The 20,780-nt window shown below is 39.1% G+C and overlaps 4 non-coding genes across 4 annotated transcripts; all 4 read right to left on the bottom strand.

Annotated features, from left to right (window-relative positions):
- Positions 1-4,580: 4,580 nt before the first annotated feature.
- Positions 4,581-4,654, bottom strand: TRNAY-AUA (transfer RNA tyrosine (anticodon AUA)). Its single transcript has one exon. It is a non-coding gene; the product is annotated as a tRNA-Tyr (tRNA).
- Positions 4,655-12,061: 7,407 nt separating this feature from the next.
- Positions 12,062-12,135, bottom strand: TRNAS-ACU (transfer RNA serine (anticodon ACU)). The gene has a single exon. It is a non-coding gene; the product is annotated as a tRNA-Ser (tRNA).
- A 3,434-nt stretch (positions 12,136-15,569) lies between these two features.
- Positions 15,570-15,643, bottom strand: TRNAS-ACU (transfer RNA serine (anticodon ACU)). Its single transcript has one exon. It is a non-coding gene; the product is annotated as a tRNA-Ser (tRNA).
- Positions 15,644-19,080: 3,437 nt separating this feature from the next.
- Positions 19,081-19,154, bottom strand: TRNAS-ACU (transfer RNA serine (anticodon ACU)). The gene has a single exon. It is a non-coding gene; the product is annotated as a tRNA-Ser (tRNA).
- Between the last annotated feature and the right edge of the window lie 1,626 nt (positions 19,155-20,780).

Below are 20,780 nucleotides of genomic sequence, written 5' to 3'. Positions count from 1 at the left end.
AATGCAGGTGAGAAAAGCAGTGTAGGCTCAATTTAGTATGAAATGAGTCAAAAGCGTAGATAAAGTGGGTGCAGAAATGTATTTGGAGTGTAAGAAATGAAAGGATTGTGAGAGGTTTAAGAAGCAATGGTAATTATGTTAGATGTTTTAAGTGTTTGCAGGTAAAATTGCATTGGTGCAGCTGTGCTTAAAAAACAAAATTACAATAATACAGATACAGGCATTTGTAGGTGAAATGGATGGTTTATGAAATGTCCAAGTAAGGTAGTTCTGTGCTATGTAATCAGATGCAACAATCAGGAGGTGAGTGATCTGAGGAGTAAGTGACTCACATTTGTTATTAGTTCTTCAGTTTTCTTTGTTTTGTTAGATTGGTGTGCTTCTGTTTTCCTTCTTTTTCACTTCGATTGAACGCTAATTGAACACTGCTGTTATGTGTCAATTTTATCACGCTTTTATAAAAATGCACGCTTAGATCAATAAATGCACAGCCAAATGGCTTTGCACAGCCTACACCATTGGACTTAAGTAGAAGACTATTACAAGTGAAACCAATAATTTAAATCTGTAACCACACCCCACCCCCTCAAATGCCAGGCAATAAATTACCTTAAAAGCTACAACCAGGCATTCCACAAAAATTAAACTGGGTCTATATCATTCAAAACTTTAAAAAAGTACTTCAAAATCACATACTATGCAATAATGTTTCAATTTGCATTACCCAGCAGAATTAGCTTTGCATATATAGATATAGTGCAGCAGAATAGATTGGTGGTTGTAGTCAATTGTAATTACCTGTAGGTGACAAGAAGAGAAGAAACGTCAATTCACAATCGATATCAGCTGAAGATAAATTAACGCTGATTGAACGCTGCGTTATGTGTCAATTTTATCACGCTTTGATAAAAATGCATGCTTAGATCAATAAATGCACAGCCAAACAGCTTTGCACATCCTACACCATTGGACTTAAGTAGAAGTCTGGTGGTCAGCAAAATTTTGCACTGTCCTCCTACTATATATAGTGCGCACAACTACTAAAATACACCACAGGTATGGATGGATAGTATACTTGACGACACAGAGGTAGGTAGAGCAGTGGCCTACTGTACCGTATTGCTATATATTATATACTGGTGGTCAGCAAAATTCTGCCCTGTCCTCCTACTATATATACTGCGCACAACTACTAAAATACACCACAGGTATGGATGGATAGTATACTTGACGACACAGAGGTAGGTAGAGCAGTGGCCTACTGTACCGTACTGCTATATATTATATACTGGTGGTCAGCAAAATTTTGCCCTGTCCTCATACTATATAATACAATGCAGCACAGATATGGAGCATTTTTCAGGCAGAGAACGTAGATATTTTCAGCACACTGAGCACAGATATTTGCAAGCACACTGAGCACAGATATTTGCAGCACACTGAACACAGAAACTGAGAAAACGCTGCACGTCCTCTCCCTATCATCTCCAATGCACAAGTGAAAATGGCGGCGACTCGTGGCTCCTTATATAGAATAGAATAGCTGCTGACGGGCACGATTGAGGGAGGAAAGGGACATTTGAATCCAGCCCATAGATGCAATGTGAATATGTAATTTGTACCTTCCTATCTTAAAATGTATATACAGTGTATATGTCACAACTGAGGGCCTGAGCTGACTGGAGGCAGCCTCAGTTGTAGGGGCTGAGGTGTAGTGGAACCTGGGAGGTTGTATCAGACCCCTGGACATGTAAGTTAAATGTAGAAGAATTGCCCGAAGGCGTGCCCACGACAACCAGGATAAAAGTCAATGATGTTTATTTTGACAAACTCCATGCATCACAGCAGTAATAAAAGAGAAACATAAAATCAGCAGAGAAATAATACAGTTCCTGGGTACTACAGGAGGACAAGGACCACAGGGCTCTGGTAGTATGAGACAGTTCTTATTATCTTCTAGTTGGAAAGTCCTTACCAGGCCCGACTGTAGCAATGGAGATAGCCCAGGATCATACTAGCTGGTGTTCCAGGAAAAGCTGGGCTGCTGTGGATAAAATGGCTGCTGTGGGTACTGGCTGAAACCAGACTGATGTAAGCACGGAGTGGATTGCTGGATGGAACCAGCCAAATAATAAATGAAGCTTGAGAGCGATGAAATATGATTGATATATGGAGTTTGAGAGCGGTGAAATAATAGTGCCGGTGGTGAGTGGTAATCTGCGGAAATGATACCGGTACTTTAAGAAGAGCTGATCTCTGCTGGAAGCTAGGCTGGAAGCAGGTAAATCTGTAACTGGAAACAGATGAGTCCCAGAGGACTGGAGAGTCAGGCTGCACCACAGGTGGTAGACTAGAGCGGGTCTCTTTAGTGGAGGTTTGGAGATGGTAACTGGAACCTGGAAAACAACCACGGGAGAGAGACAAACTGGAACTAGGTTTGACAACCAAATCACTGACGCCTTCCTTGCTCAGGCACAGAATACTTATACCTGCAGCAAGGAAGGGATTGGCTAGGCAATTATGCAGATTACAATGGAAACAGCGGATTGGTGGAAATGAACAGGTGACAGAATCCAACATGGCTGCGCCCATGCAGACACTTGGAGGGAAGATTGGTTTGATAATCCATGTGGGAACTTTAACAGCAATGGCGGCGCCGGCAACAGTAAACAGGAGACGCCAGACTGATGAGTGCACATTTGAACCACGCTGGCAACAGCGGAGGCCGCGGCTGACATAAGCGCCACTCTGACATCCTGCATGCAGAAACTCAGGGACGGCGGCGGAGGCCGCGGGAGATGCCATTCAAGATGTAACATGGCGCCGCTGTGACAGCGTCTCAGAGTGACAGGAGAGGAGGCAGGAATGGGGACATCAGAATAACAGATGGGATCCGGTCCTGGAGCGCTGAGCCAGCCTTAGGAGGCATCTGAAAGGTAAGTTATGGCGTCCAGATACCCGGATCGTGACAGTATACACTAGAGGTCTTTCCGAACCCCCTAATCCTAACATTGTAATTTGCTTTAGGGCGCACCTCCAATTAGTCTAGTGTTTCTTGCTGCCTTTCCAATGAAGCAAGTTTAATTTAGTAATAGGTGAAAAACCATCCCTACAAAGGTGTTAATCAGAGACTTGGCTTTGTGGACACTTTTCAGAGAACAACTTTGTTAGCATAAAAGTAAAGCCAGAAAATGAAGAGCTGTTTAATCACTCAATTGGATTTTTTTGCCAGCATATTTCTTTTTCTCTGCAACCCACTGCTAAATTGTGCTTCCTAGCTGTTTTTATAAAATCACTGAATCAAATCTAATTACATCAGAGAAGGCCAGGTACCCTACACCATAACAGGGGGTTTGAAATTTTGACTTGTCTACTTAAAGATCACCAAAATCTGATCACAAGGTCAATTACGTCCCTGGGTGGGATTGAACCACCAACCTTTTGGTTAATAGTCAAACACACTAACCGATTGCGCCACAGAGACACTTTGCAAAAAGTACATACTGACAAAGGCTAATAAGCATTTATCTAGAACGTTTCCTAGAAAAACTTTAAAAAGTCAATAATCTGGAGAGTTTTTGTAAGATGTTTCTTCCATCAACCAATGAAGAAACACATTGGTACTTTCCCATGATGAGTGAGTGCTTCATGATCTATTGCACTTACATGTGCAGCAGAGTACTGCAATGGAAGCATGCTGGGCCCATAACCCAGAGGTAGGCAGATTGAAACTATCCTCTGCTATATGCATTTTTTTTTGTTAATTAAAGTAATCCAAAACTGGGATTGATATTTTGGGTCTTTTATTTTTACTTAAAGTACAATAACTTTTACCATTTTAATTTGTTTTAATAGTATATTGACAGTATTGTTTTCTTTCAAAAATCCACTTAATTTTCTTTACCCTATTATTAAAATGGTAATTGACAAAAACAAACTACATTGTCACCAGAAGAGCAATACAAAATGTACAAGTGATATATTAAAATCATCTTTTCAGCTTGAATTTCAATGATGCATTGGGGCAACGATTTTGTTAGCAACATCTTCACCCTTAAATAAAGATTTTCTTAATTCCTTACCTGTGTGCTAATTAGATATCACCTTGTTTTCACATTAAACAGACTTCCACATGAGAAAGCAGCAAGGATGCAGTGGCGTTAATGTTTCCTGGTGTCAACCCGTATTATTTCAGTAGACATTGAAATGAGGATGCATCTTGCTGCCTTTCCAATGAAGCAAATTTAATTTAGTAATAGGTGAAAAACCATCCCTACAAAGGTGTTAATCAGAGACTTGGCTTTGTGGACACTTTTCAGAGAACAAATTTGTTAGCATAAAAATAAAGCCAGAAAATTAAGAGCTGTTTAATCACTCAATTGGATTTTTTTACCAGCATATTTCTTTTTCTCTGCAACCCACTGCTAAATTGTGCTTCCTAGCTGTTTTTATAAAATCACTGAATCAAATCTAACTCTGATTACATCAGAGAAGGCCAGGTACCCTACACCATAAGAGGGGGTTTGAAATTTTGACTTGTCTACTTAAAGATCACCAAAATCTGATAACAAGGTCAATTACGTCCCTGGGTGGGATTGAACCACCAACCTTTTGGTTTATAGCCGTACACACTAACCGATTGCGCCACAGAGACACTTTGCAAAAGTCTATACTGACAAAGGCTAATAAGCATTCATCTAAAACGTTTCCTAGAAAAACTTTAAAAAGTCAATAATCTGGAGAGTTTTTGTAAGATGTTTCTTCCATCAACCAACGAAGAAACACATTGGTACTTTCCCATGATGAGTGAGTGCTTCAGGATCTCTTGCACTTACATGTGCAGCAGAGTACAGCAATGGAAGCATGCTGGGCCCATAACCCAGCGGTAGGCAGATTGAAACTATCCTCTGCTATATGCATTTTTTTTTGTTAATTAAAGTAATCCAAAACTGGGATTGATATTTTGGCTCTTTTATTTTTACTTAAAGTACAATAACTTTTACCATTTAAATTTGTTTTAATAGTATATTGACAGTATAGTTTTCTTTAAAAAATCCACTTAATTTTCTTTACCCTATTAATAAAATGGTAATTGACAAAAACAAACTACATTGTCACCAGAAGAGCAATACAAAATGTACAAGTGATATATTAAAATCATCTTTCCAGACTTCCGGGTACGGCGCCGATGCGTGCAGCAGCAGCAGTGTGAGCTCCGTGTGCCGCCCCAGCCCGCGCTAGCCCGTACGCTGCACATAGCGTTACAGCCCGCTCCAGAACCGCTCACCTGCCTGTGGGAACACCTCTGGCACCTGATGGAGCGCTTCCTGGCCGCCCCAGAAGCGGCTAAGCCCCTCAAACAACGTCCTGCAAAAACGAAAGGGGAATCCAAGATGGCCGCCGGACAGCAGACACATCCGCAGCAGCAGCAAATACACACAGATCGTGAGTTACATTCCTCCTCTGACTCCTCTGTGAACACAGCTCTCCCTGTACATGCTGCCCCCTCTACACAGAAGTCTAATAAGACTACAGAGCAGGCTGAGGGCCCAATTACATACTCTGACATGGTAAAGGCAATTCAGGACTCCATTAATCCTATTATGGAATCTCATGCTGCCAAAGTCACACAGGCAGTGCATGACATCAAATCACAGTTTAAACAGCTTTCCAAACGGGTGCAGGCTAATGAACAGCGCCTTGGGGAGACATTTCATGACGTTGCCGATTTAAAGGAACAGTGCGCCTTTCTTCAGAAATCCCATTACCAGCTTCTTAATAAGGTCGACGATCTCGAGAATAGATCACGTCGAAATAATCTGAGGGTTGTTGGGCTACCCGAAGCCCTTAAAGGGCCAGCACTCCTTTCCTTCATACAAGACACGCTGCCAGATCTGCTTGATATCCAAGATTCCTGCACGGGTATGATTGTGGAGAGGGCCCATCGCATTGGTCCTGCAAGGCCTACGCAGGATTCCCGACCCCGAGCTGTTATTTTCCGTTGTCTAAATTACATCCACAAAGACACCATCTGGTCTGCGTCTCGCCGTAAGCGGAACTTACAATGGAACGATGTGAAGATTTTTATCTTCCAAGATTATTCGGCAGAGGTGGCCAGGGCACGACGTGAATTCACCCCACTTTGTTCCCGCCTAGCAAAAGCAAATAGAAAATTCGCTCTTATATACCCAGCACGATTACGCCTGTTCAAAGGATCTTCATTTACAGACTTCTCCACCGTGGCTGATGCGGAAGCATATCTACTGGAAGAGGAGAACGGCCGTTCCTCACTGCGCCAGCCCTCAACGGACTCGACTCCTGACTGCTAACCACGGCTATAAAATTCCTTAGCGTGGTTATCTCCTCCTTTACTGGCGATTACTCTATTACTTTGATATATCTGTTTATGTTATAGCTGTTAATCGCTAGAAGTTCTTGAAATTATTGGTGGGAGGAGACGCCTCTCTTACCGGCGTAAATGCTATGGCGGGTGCCATTTCATCATTAATCCCATTCTGAATGGGATCCTTCTTTTAAGGCGCCTTCCACCTAAAGTTTTCCACATATTATTCTAAGTTATGTTTTGTTTATGCCATATATAAGCTATGCTTATTATTTCTCAGTACCAGGGCTGGGGCAAGCCTGGAGTTCTTATCTGGTTCTCCAATTGGCGAACTATAGGTCAATTTAGATTATCTTTGTACCTGAAGTGCACTTTTGATGCTAATCCTTTGATCCATTCTTTTCTGGATCCTTTGCTTTACTTTCCCCCACTTTTTCTACCCATTGTTCTCTCCTCTCTGTGTCTTGTCCTGTTGGTTTTCTGTGTCCATGATAGCAATGTATTTTGTAGATATGATATTATCAGTTTTATTTATTGCCATGAACCATACCTTTCTTCAGCAGAATGATGACCAGTTTAAAAATTTGCACATATAATGTAGGTGGCTTCCACTCCCCCATAAAGAGGAAGAAAATCTTACTTTACTTATCTAAACTACATGTAGATGTTGCATTCCTCCAGGAGTCTCATCTCCTTCCCCCTGAGATTGACAAGCTCAATTGCCTGGGCTGGAGAGTGCTGGCGTCCGCCCCATTTACTGCCAAGGCCCGTGGGGTACTCATTTTGATTAGACGCTCCGTCCAAGTAGACCTTCACTCCTCCCAATCTGATACTGAAGGCAGATACCTCATTGTAGACGCCACTCTAGATGACTCACGCTTTCTACTGTGTAATGTATACGCCCCCAATATCGATCCCCAACCCTTTTTTCTGTCCATTGCCGCTAAACTGCACCCACACTCTCATAAACAGGTGATACTCGCAGGTGACTTTAACTCTACTGTATCCAATGCTCTTGATAGGAACACCAAATCCAGATCTAGCCGTTATACTCCCAAATATGGTTTACCATATCTAATGTCACAGCTGCACTTGGTGGACGTGTGGCGAGCCTGTCATCCGGTCGACCGTGAATACACTTGTTTATCGGCTGCTCATGGTACACTGTCGAGAATCGATTATCTGCTCATCTCGGCTTCTATGTTTACCAGGGTGCAAACTTCTGAAATTGAACCGGTGTCCTTGTCGGATCATGCGGTCTGCTGGATGGCTCTCGCCACCTTCCCCAATAGAGGCCCTGTCAGACAATGGCGCTTCCCATCCCACCTGACCAATTCCATTCAATTTAGAAATATGCTGGAGGCATCATGGGCTGACTTCACACATTGTAATATAACTGCAGAGAAGGAATCACCGCTCCTGTTCTGGCAGACGTCTAAGACAGTACTAAGAGGTGCTATCATCTCCTTCACCTCCAAACATAAGAAAGACACACAAGCTCTGTACCTTGATGCTCAATCTAAACTTACTGACGCCTACCAAGCGTTCACGCAGTCCCCCACCCCAATTACCAGAAAACTCTACCATGAACAGAAATCCCTTTTTGACAAACTCTTAACCCAAACCGAATCTAAATTAACATTTATGTCTCAATGTAGATTTCATAAATTCGGCAATCGATCTAGTCGATTGCTTTCAAATCTCCTGAAAGGTCAACATCCCCCAACACTTATCCATGCTCTAACTAGGGCTGACGGCACTGTGGTACATGATTGTGACCAGGTGTCTGAGGTTCTGCAGTCTTTTTATTCCTCACTATATTCTGAACCCTCTATTGATTACCAACAACAACACTCTTTCTGGTCTTCCCTTACGCTTCCCTCTCTATCTTCTACCTCATCCCAACCCCTACTGAACCCCATTACTGAGGAGGAGGTGCTCCATGCAATTCACTGTTTGAAACCAAACAAAACCCCTGGACCTGACGGTCTAACCAATGAATACTATAAAATACTGGCCCCTCAATTGGTCAAACCCCTTTGTAAACTATTCAACTTGCTGTTGTCCGGAACACCTCCTCCACTATACTTCAACGCTGCGATTCTAAAAATCCTCCATAAACCAGGGAGAAACCCCCTGCTTCCCAGTTCATATAGACCTATATCCTTATTGAATACGGATTACAAGATATATACCAAGATCTTGGCAGACCGGGTAAAGCTTCTCTTGCCCTCTCTGATCCAGGAAGACCAGACAGGGTTTATTTGGGGGCGCCACTCTACGGTGAATGTGCGTAAGATACTGACTGTCATGCAGTGGTTGGAGACCTCGGGAGACCAGAACCCCTATGCCCTTCTCTCCCTTGATGCTGAGAAGGCTTTTGACCTAGTCACATGGGATCACCTTTTTGACACCATGCACAGGTTTGGATTCCCGGAGGCCTTCATCCATGCAGTACGTCTTCTCTATCATGACTCTTCCTCTCAAATCCTCTCTAACAATTATATGTCCTCTCCCATCCCCCTCCATAGAGGGACCAGACAAGGTTGCCCCCTTTCACCTCTTCTATTTGCTATAGCTATAGAACCCCTAGCCACTGCACTGCGCATGTCTCTAGAATATACTGGTATTGGTGTTGGGTCGACTGAAGTGAAACTCAGTCTATTTGCCGATGACATGCTTTTATTTATCTCTAACCCCCAATTTTCCATCCCTGCTATAAAGCACATTATAGATAATTTTAGCTCTTTCTCGGGATTTCGCGTGAACTATGACAAGTCACGCCTCCTCCCTCTAGGCCCTGGTCACTCCACAAACCTTCTATCCCCCACGCTGACACAATTCACAATTTGCCGCTCTCCACTTAAATACTTAGGCATCATGATTCCCCCTAATCTGGACGCCCTATACTCTGCTAATTTCCACCAGATATACTCCTCGGCGGAGAAATTATTGAACGGATGGATGGATTTACCTCTATCATTGTCTGGTAGGGTAGTGGTTATTAAAAGCTTTATTTTCCCCAAATTATCCTATGTCCTCCAAATGCTTCCCTTGCAACTTTCCAAGTCAGATATCCAACGATTTGACTCCCTGTTTACAAGATTTATCTGGGCAAAAAAGAAATCTAGGGTATCCCGCCATATTTTGCGACTACCGAGGCCGGAGGGTGGTTTTGGGATGCCAGACATCTCTGCTTTTTCAAATGCAGCTATGTATCGATACATGGTGGATTGGTTTTCTGGTGGTTCCGTATATACTCTCCCCAACATAGAGGAACACCTTTTCCATCCTTTCTCCCCAGCTGCTCTCCTTCATGCACCTACATCACTGATTCCTTCCCATATAAAATCCAACATACTCTTTCATGACACTTATAAAGCCTGGAAATCTATCAATAAACGATTGCACAGGAATTCCTCTAACTCCCCTTACACCACCTTTTGGGGCAACCCACAATTTCCTCCTGGTTTGGACGGCCGTGCTTACTTGACGTGGAAAGAGAAGGGCATCTCGTGCATTCGAGATATCTTTGACCCTGGGGGTAAGCTCTACTCTTTCTCTGCATTATCAGATAGATATGGTCTACCCAACTCCCAATTTTATATGTACCTCCAATCCCGTCATTTTGCACAGTCGTTACCACCTGGAATGGCCCTTGATACGGCCATTGACCCTCTTACCCCTCTCTTGCGTTTTAATCTGACCATAGGATATAGGCTGCGTAATTTATATTCTATTCTCATAGACTCAGGGAAAACACCCTTGCAAAGTGCTCTCCACTCGCGCTGGCAGCGGGACATACCTGATTTCCCGGCTATGTCGGTACTTATGTCCAAACTGTCCCCCACATTTAAATATTTAAAATCCGCAGCTTTGCAGGAAACGCACCTCAAATTCTTAAATAGAGCCTACATCTCCCCGAAACAGCATTCCTATTTCACCCTGGCCTCTACGGGTCGATGTTTTAAATGTGGGATGGCTGAGGCCACATACTATCATAACTTCTGGGACTGCAGGAAAATAAGAACTTTCTGGGACAAACTGATAAACCATGTTAATGATATCTTTTCAGTTCGAATCACCAAGCTCCCTACCGCATGTCTATTTTACTGCTTTTCAGATTGGGACCTGGGACCACACAAACAGAAGATTATACCTGCCCTGACAGTTATCCTCACTATCGCTAAAAAATTAATCCTCACCCATTGGTTACACAGACAACCTCCATCTATTACAGAAATGAGAACCTCTCTGCTAAACAACATATTTTACGAGCGACAGGCTCTAGTACCGGATATAGAGTCAGGGGCCCCTAGATTCTATAGGAAATGGGAAACTGTTATACAAAGCTTTGATAATGCCACTCAGCTCAGAATCCAGAAAATTTTCGAACCCACCACTTGGTATTTGTATAGACAGATTGATTAATGTTATTAACTATGTTAAGCTTGAAATGTGTTGAGCCGGTAAATAATGTCTACTTATCGCAGTCCACAGGACATATATCCAACCTGACAACCTTATGGTATGGTTTTCCCTTTAGAGAACGATGCTGTATGTTGTCCTGTCTTCATGTCTTGTCCACCCCCCCCTTCCCTTCCATCTCCCACCCCCTCTCTTTCTTTCTTTCTCCTCTCATTTCTCTTCCCTCTACAATCTATACGAATTCGATTTTTCTACCTAACCAATCTTCTTTATAAAATAGAAAATTATTTGAAGAAGGGTTATTATCTCTTCACTTTCTGTTTTCTTTCTCCTTGTCTGTAGTGGTCTCTCAGCTGCTAAGGGTCTATATGGTCAGATACTGAGGCTTATTACAAGTCTTTACTTCCACTAGATACCTTCATGTCTCTTTAATACCAGATCTCACATTTCACTAAGCAAAATGGTAACCCTAGACAATAGGAGTGGAATATATCCTATAGATATCATTTATTACCAAATTCTTACATGTACTATATGTAATTATGCATGTATTTTCCACATACCGAGACTTTCTTGTATGACCCTGACCTACCTCGTATTTCTGTTATTTGTACCTCTCCACTATGAATCCAGACATGGAATTTTGTACATCTATCTCTACCTTTCTTCAATAAACATTGTTTTGAAAAAAAAAATCATCTTTCCAGCTTGAATTTCAATGATGCATTGGGGCAACGATTTTGTGAGAAGCATTTTCACCCTTAAATAAAGATTTTCTTAATCCCTTACCTGTGTGCTAATTAGATATCACCTTGTTTTCACATTAAACAGACTTCTACATGAGAAAGCAGCAAGGATGCAGTGGCGGTAATGTTTCCTGGTGTCAACCTGTATTATTTCAGTAGACATTGAAATGAAGATGCATCTTGCTGCCTTTCCAATGAAGCAAGTTTAATTTAGTAATAGGTGAAAAACCATCCATACAAAGGTGTTAATCAGAGACTTGGCTTTGTGGACACTTTTCAGAGAACAAATTTGTTAGCATAAAAATAAAGCCAGAAAATGAAGAGCTGTTTAAATCACTCAATTGTTTTTTTTTTTGCCAGCATATTTCTTTTTCTCTGCAACCCACTGCTAAATTGTGCTTCCTATCTGTTTTTATAAAATCACTGAATCAAATCTAACTCTGATTACATCAGAGAAGGCCAGGTACCCTACACCATAACAGGGAGTTTGAAATTTTGACTTGTCTACTTAAAGATCACCAAAATCTGATAACAATGTCAATTACGTCCCTGGGTGGGATTGAACCACCAACCTTTCGGTTAGTAGCCAGACACACTAACCGATTGGGCCACAGAGACACTTTGTAAAAAGTACATACTGACAAAGGCTAATAAGCATACATCTAGAACGTTTCCTAGAAAAACTTTAAAAAGTCAATAATCTGGAGAGTTTTTGTAAGATGTTTCTTCCATCAACCAACGAAGAAACACATTGGTACTTTCCCATGATGAGTGAGTGCTTCAGGATCTCTTGCACTTACATGTGCAGCAGAGTACTGCAATGGAAGCATGCTGGGCCCATAACCAAGAGGTAGGCAGATTGAAACTATCCTTTGCTATATGCATTTTTTGTTGTTGATTTAAGTAATCAAAACTGGGATTGATATTTTTGCTCTTTTATTTTTACTTAAAGTACAATAACTTTTACCATTTTAATTTTTTTTAATAGTATATTGAAAGTATTGTTTTCTTTTAAAAATCCACTTAATTTTCTTTACCCTATTATTAAAATGGTAATTGACAAAAACAAACTACATTGTCACCAGAAGAGCAATACAAAATGTACAAGTGATATATTAAAATCATCTTTCCAGCTTGAATTTCAATGATGCATTGGGGCAACGATTTTGTGAGAAACATTTTCACCCTTAAATAAAGATTTTCTTAATTCCTTACCTGTGTGCTAATTAGATATCACCTTGTTTTCACATTAAACAGACTTCCACATGAGAAAGCAGCAAGGATGCAGTGGCGTTAATGTTTCCTGGTGTCAACCTGTATTATTTCAGTAGACATTGAAATGAGGATGCATCTTGCTGCCTTTCCAATGAAGCAAGTTTAATTTAGTAATAGGTGAAAAACCATCCTTACAAAGGTGTTAATCAGAGACTTGGCTTTGTGGACACTTTTCAGAGAACAAATTTGTTAGCATAAAAATAAAGCCAGAAAATGAAGAGCTGTTTAATCACTCAATTGGATTTTTTTGCCAGCATATTTCTTTTTCTCTGCAACCCACTGCTAAATTGTGCTTCCTAGCTGTTTTTATAAAATCACTGAATCAAATCTAACTCTGATTACATCAGAGAAGGCCAGGTACCCTACACCATAAGAGGGGGTTTGAAATTTTGACTTGTCTACTTAAAGATCACCAAAATCTGATAACAAGGTCAATTACGTCCCTGGGTGGGATTGAACCACCAACCTTTTGGTTAATAGCCGTGCACACTAACTGATTGCGCCACAGTGACACTTTGCAAAAGTCCATACTGACAAAGGCTAATAAGCATTCATCTAAAACGTTTCCTAGAAAAACTTTAAAAAGTCAATAATCTGGAGAGTTTTTGTAAGATGTTTCTTCCATCAACCAACGAAGAAACACATTGGTACTTTCCCATGATGAGTGAGTGCTTCATGATCTCTTGCACTTACATGTGCAGCAGAGTACAGCAATGGAAGCATGCTGGGCCCATAACCCAGCGGTAGGCAGATTGAAACTATCCTCTGCTATATGCATTTTTTTTTGTTAATTAAAGTAATCCAAAACTGGGATTGATATTTTGGCTCTTTTATTTTTACTTAAAGTACAATAACTTTTACCATTTTAATTTGTTTTAATAGTATATTGACAGTATTGTTTTCTTTCAAAAATCCACTTAATTTTCTTTACCCTATTATTAAAATGGTAATTGACAAAAACAAACTACATTGTCACCAGAAGAGCAATACAAAATGTACAAGTGATATATTAAAATCATCTTTCCAGCTTGAATTTCAATGATGCATTGGGGCAACGATTTTGTGAGAAACATCTTCACCCTTAAATAAAGATTTTCTTAATTCCTTACCTGTGTGCTAATTAGATATCACCTTGTTTTCACATTAAACAGACTTCCACATGAGAAAGCAGCAAGGACACAGTGGCGTTAATGTTTCCTGGTGTCAACCTGTATTATTTCAGTAGACATTGAAATGAGGATGTATCTTGCTGCCTTTCCAATGAAGCAAGTTTAATTTAGTAATAGGTGAAAAACCATCCCTACAAAGGTGTTAATCAGAGACTTGGCTTTGTGGACACTTTTCAAAGAACAAATTTGTTAGCATAAAAATAAAGCCAGAAAATGAAGAGCTGTTTAATCACTCAATTGGATTTTTTTTGCCAGCATATTTCTTTTTCTCTGCAACCCACTGCTAAAGTGTGCTTCCTAGCTGTTTTTATAAAATCACTGAATCAAATCTAACTCTGATTACATCAGAGAAGGCCAGGTACCCTACACCATAACAGGGGGTTTGAAATTTTGACTTGTCTACTTAAAGATCACCAAAATCTGATAACAAGGTCAATTACGTCCCTGGTTGGAATTGAACCACCAACCTTTTGGTTAGTAGCCGGACACACTAACCGATTGCGCCACAGAGACACTTTGCGAAAAGTACATACTGACAAAGTCTAATAAGCATACATCTAGAACGTTTCCTAGAAAAACTTTAAAAAGTCAATAATCTGGAGAGTTTTTGTAAGATGTTTCTTCCATCAACCAATGATGAAACACATTGGTACTTTCCCATGATGAGTGAGTGCTTCATGATCTCTTGCACTTACATGTGCAGCAGAGTACTGCAATGGAAGCATGCTGGGCCCATTACCCAGAGGTAGGCAGATTGAAACTATCCTCTGCTATATGCATTTTTTTTGTTAATTAAAGTAATCAAAACTGGGATTGATATTTTTGCTCTTTTATTTTTACTTAAAGTACAATAACTTTTACCATTTTAATTTGTTTTAATAGTATATTGACAGTATAGTTTTCTTTAAAAAATCCACTTAATTTTCTTTACCCTATTATTAAAAGGGTAATTGACAAAAACAAACTACATTGTCACCAGAAGAGCAATACAAAATGTACAAGTGATATATTAAAATCATCTTTCCAGCTTGAATTTCAATGATGCATTGGGGCAACGATTTTGTGAGAAACATCTTCACCCTTAAATAAAGATTTTCTTAATTCCTTACCTGTGTGCTAATTAGATATCACCTTGTTTTCACATTAAACAGACTGCTACATGAGAAAGCAGCAAGGATGCAGTGGCGTTAATGTTTCCTGGTGTCAACCTGTATTATTTCAGTAGACATTGAAATGAGGATGCATCTTGCTGCCTTTCCAATGAAGCAAGTTTAATTTAGTAATAGGTGAAAAACCATCCCTACAAAGGTGTTAATCAGAGACTTGGCTTTGTGGACACTTTTCAGAGAACAAATTTGTTAGCATAAAAATAAAGCCAGAAAATGAAGAGCTGTTTAATCACTCAATTGGATTTTTTTTGCCAGCATATTTCTTTTTCTCTGCAACCCACTGCTAAATTGTGCTTCCTAGCTGTTTTTATAAAATCAATTAATCAAATCTAACTCTGATTACATCAGAGAAGGCCAGGTACCCTACACCATAACAGGGGGTTTGAAATGTTGACTTGTCTACTTAAAGATCACCAAAACTTAATAACAAGGTCAATTACGTCCCTGGGTGGGATTGAACCACCAACCTTTTGGTTAGTAGCCGGACACACTAACCGATTGCGCCACAGAGACACTTTGCAAAAAGTACATACTGACAAAGGCTAATAAGCATACATCTAGAACGTTTCCTAGAAAAACTTTAAAAAGTCAATAATCTGGAGAGTTTTTGTAAGATGTTTCTTCCATCAACCAACGAAGAAACACATTGGTACTTTCCCATGATGACTGAGTGCTTCAGGATCTCTTGCACTTACATGTGCAGCAGAGTACTGCAATGGAAGCATGCTGGGCCCATAACCCAGAGGTAGGCAGATTGAAACTATCCTTTGCTATATGCATTTTTTTTTTGTTAATTTAAGTAATCAAAACTGGGATTGATATTTTTGCTCTTTTATTTTTACTTAAAGTACAATAACTTTTACCATTTTAATTTGTTTTAATAGTATATTGACAGTATAGTTTTCTTTAAAAAATCCACTTAATTTTCTTTACCCTATTATTAAAAGGGTAATTGACAAAAACAAACTACATTGTCACCAGAAGAGCAATACAAAATGTACAAGTGATATATTAAAATCATCTTTCCAGCTTGAATTTCAATGATGCATTGGGGCAACGATTTTGTGAGAAACATTTTCACCCTTAAATAAAGATTTTCTTAATTCCTTACCTGTGTGCTAATTAGATATCACCTTGTTTTCACATTAAACAGACTTCCACACGAGAAAGCAGCAAGGATGCAGTGGCGTTAATGTTTCCTGGTGTCAACCTGTATTATTTCAGTAGACATTGAAATGAGGATGCATCTTGCTGCCTTTCCAATGAAGCAAGTTTAATTTAGTAATAGGTGAAAAACCATCCTTACAAAGGTGTTAATCAGAGACTTGGCCTTGTGGACACTTTTCAGAGAACAAATTTGTTAGCATAAAAATAAAGCCAGAAAATGAAGAGCTGTTTAATCACTCAATTGGATTTTTTTGCCAGCATATTTCTTTTTCTCTGCAACCCACTGCTAAATTGTGCTTCCTAGCTGTTTTTATAAAATCACTGAATCAAATCTTACTCTGATTACATCAGAGAAGGCCAGGTACCCTACACCATAAGAGGGGGTTTGAAATTTTGACTTGTCTACTTAAAGATCACCAAAATCTGATAACAAGGTCAATTACGTCCCTGGGTGGGATTGAACCACCAACCTTTTGGTTAATAGCCGTGCACACTAACTGATTGCGCCACAGTGACACTTCGCAAAAGTCCATACTGACAAAGGCTAATAAGCATTCATCTAAAACGTTTCCTAGAAAAACTTTAAAAAGTCAATAATCTGGAGAGTTTTTGTAAGATGTTTCTTCCATCAACCAACGAAGAAACACATTGGTACTTTCCCATGATGAGTGAGTGCTTCATGATCTCTTGCACTTACATGTGCAGCAGAGTACAGCAATGGAAGCATGCTGGGCCCATAACCCAGCGGTAGGCAGATTGAAACTATCCTCTGCTATATGCATTTTTTTTTGTTAATTAAAGTAATCCAAAACTGGGATTGATATTTTGGCTCTTTTATTTTTACTTAAAGTACAATAACTTTTACCATTTTAATTTGTTTTAATAGTATATTGACAGTATTGTTTTCTTTCAAAAATCCACTTAATTTTCTTTACCCTATTATTAAAATGGTAATTGACAAAAACAAACTACATTGTCACCAGAAGAGCAATACAAAATGTACAAGTGATATATTAAAATCATCTTTCCAGCTTGAATTTCAATGATGCATTGGGGCAACGATTTTGTGAGAAACATCTTCACCCTTAAATAAAGATTTTCTTAATTCCTTACCTGTGTGCTAATTAGATATCACCTTGTTTTCACATTAAACAGACTTCCACATGAGAAAGCAGCAAGGACACAGTGGCGTTAATGTTTCCTGGTGTCAACCTGTATTATTTCAGTAGACATTGAAATGAGGATGTATCTTGCTGCCTTTCCAATGAAGCAAGTTTAATTTAGTAATAGGTGAAAAACCATCCCTACAAAGGTGTTAATCAGAGACTTGGCTTTGTGGACACTTTTCAAAGAACAAATTTGTTAGCATAAAAATAAAGCCAGAAAATGAAGAGCTGTTTAATCACTCAATTGGATTTTTTTTGCCAGCATATTTCTTTTTCTCTGCAACCCACTGCTAAAGTGTGCTTCCTAGCTGTTTTTATAAAATCACTGAATCAAATCTAACTCTGATTACATCAGAGAAGGCCAGGTACCCTACACCATAACAGGGGGTTTGAAATTTTGACTTGTCTACTTAAAGATCACCAAAATCTGATAACAAGGTCAATTACGTCCCTGGTTGGAATTGAACCACCAACCTTTTGGTTAGTAGCCGGACACACTAACCGATTGCGCCACAGAGACACTTTGCGAAAAGTACATACTGACAAAGTCTAATAAGCATACATCTAGAACGTTTCCTAGAAAAACTTTAAAAAGTCAATAATCTGGAGAGTTTTTGTAAGATGTTTCTTCCATCAACCAATGAAGAAACACATTGGTACTTTCCCATGATGAGTGAGTGCTTCATGATCTCTTGCACTTACATGTGCAGCAGAGTACTGCAATGGAAGCATGCTGGGCCCATTACCCAGAGGTAGGCAGATTGAAACTATCCTCTGCTATATGCATTTTTTTTTTGTTAATTAAAGTAATCAAAACTGGGATTGATATTTTTGCTCTTTTATTTTTACTTAAAGTACAATAACTTTTACCATTTTAATTTGTTTTAATAGTATATTGACAGTATAGTTTTCTTTAAAAAATCCACTTAATTTTCTTTACCCTATTATTAAAAGGGTAATTGACAAAAACAAACTACATTGTCACCAGAAGAGCAATACAAAATGTACAAGTGATATATTAAAATCATCTTTCCAGCTTGAATTTCAATGATGCATTGGGGCAACGATTTTGTGAGAAACATCTTCACCCTTAAATAAAGATTTTCTTAATTCCTTACCTGTGTGCTAATTAGATATCACCTTGTTTTCACATTAAACAGACTGCTACATGAGAAAGCAGCAAGGATGCAGTGGCGTTAATGTTTCCTGGTGTCAACCTGTATTATTTCAGTAGACATTGAAATGAGGATGCATCTTGCTGCCTTTCCAATGAAGCAAGTTTAATTTAGTAATAGGTGAAAAACCATCCCTACAAAGGTGTTAATCAGAGACTTGGCTTTGTGGACACTTTTCAGAGAACAAATTTGTTAGCATAAAAATAAAGCCAGAAAATGAAGAGCTGTTTAATCACTCAATTGGATTTTTTTTGCCAGCATATTTCTTTTTCTCTGCAACCCACTGCTAAATTGTGCTTCCTAGCTGTTTTTATAAAATCAATTAATCAAATCTAACTCTGATTACATCAGAGAAGGCCAGGTACCCTACACCATAACAGGGGGTTTGAAATGTTGACTTGTCTACTTAAAGATCACCAAAACTTGATAACAAGGTCAATTACGTCCCTGGGTGGGATTGAACCACCAACCTTTTGGTTAGTAGCCGGACACACTAACCGATTGCGCCACAGAGACACTTTGCAAAAAGTACATACTGACAAAGGCTAATAAGCATACATCTAGAACGTTTCCTAGAAAAACTTTAAAAAGTCAATAATCTGGAGAGTTTTTGTAAGATGTTTCTTCCATCAACCAACGAAGAAACACATTGGTACTTTCCCATGATGACTGAGTGCTTCAGGATCTCTTGCACTTACATGTGCAGCAGAGTACTGCAATGGAAGCATGCTGGGCCCATAATCCAGAGGTAGGCAGATTGAAACTATCCTTTGCTATATGCATTTTTTTTTGTTAATTTAAGTAATCAAAACTGGGATTGATATTTTTGCTCTTTTATTTTTACTTAAAGTACAATAACTTTTACCATTTTAATTTGTTTTAATAGTATATTGACAGTATAGTTTTCTTTAAAAAATCCACTTAATTTTCTTTACCCTATTATTAAAAGGGTAATTGACAAAAACAAACTACATTGTCACCAGAAGAGCAATACAAAATGTACAAGTGATATATTAAAATCATCTTTCCAGCTTGAATTTCAATGATGCATTGGGGCAACGATTTTGTGAGAAACATCTTCACCCTTAAATAAAGATTTTCTTAATTCCTTACCTGTGTGCTAATTAGATATCACCTTGTTTTCACATTAAACAGACTTCTTCATGAGAAAGCAGCAAGGATGCAGTGGCGTTAATGTTTCCTGGTGTCAACCTGTATTATTTCTGTAGACATTGAAATGAGGATGCATCTTGCTGCCTTTCCAATGAAGCAAGTTTAATTTAGTTATAGGTGAAAAACCATCCCTACAAAGGTGTTAATCAGAGACTTTGCTTTGTGGACACTTTTTAGAGAACAAATTTGTTAGCATAAAAATAAAGGCTGAAAATGAAGAGCTGTTTAATCACTCAATTGGATTTTTCTGCCAGCATATTTTTTTTCTCTGCAACCCATTGCTAAATTGTGCTTCCTAGCTGTTTTTATAAAATCACTGAATCAAATCTAACTCTGATTACATCAGAGAAGGCCAGGTACCCTACACCATAAGAGGGGATTTGAAATTTTGACTTGTCTACTTAAAGATCACAAAAATCTGATAACAAGGTCAATTACGTCCCTGGGTGGGATTGAACCACCAACCTTTTGGTTTATAGCCGTAGACACTAACTGATTGCGCCACAGAGACACTTTGCAAAAGTACATACTGACAAAGGCTAATAAGCATTCATCTAAAACGTTTCCTAGAAAAACTTTAAAAAGTCAATAATCTGGAGAGTTTTTGTAAGATGTTTCTTCCATCCACCAACGAAGAAACACATTGGTACTTTCCCATGATGAGTGAGTGCTTCAGGATCTCTTGCACTTACATGTGCAGCAGAGTATTGCAATGGAAGCATGCTGGGCCCATAACCCAGAGGTAGGCAGATTAAAACTATCCTCTGCTATATGCATTTTTTTGTTAATTAAAGTAATCCAAAACTGGGATTGATATTTTTGCTCTTTTATTTTTCATTAAAGTACAATAACTTTTACCATTTTAATTTGTTTTAATAGTATATTGAAAGTATTGTTTTCTTTTAAAAATCCACTTAATTTTCTTTACCCTATTATTAAAATGGTAATTGACAAAAACAAACTACATTG

Source organism: Pseudophryne corroboree, chromosome 8 (assembly GCF_028390025.1).
Source record: "Pseudophryne corroboree isolate aPseCor3 chromosome 8, aPseCor3.hap2, whole genome shotgun sequence".
Classification (NCBI taxonomy): Eukaryota; Metazoa; Chordata; class Amphibia; order Anura; family Myobatrachidae; genus Pseudophryne; species Pseudophryne corroboree.
The sequence above is the reverse complement of the archived record's forward strand: the minus strand, read 5'-3'. Positions and strand labels throughout refer to the sequence as shown.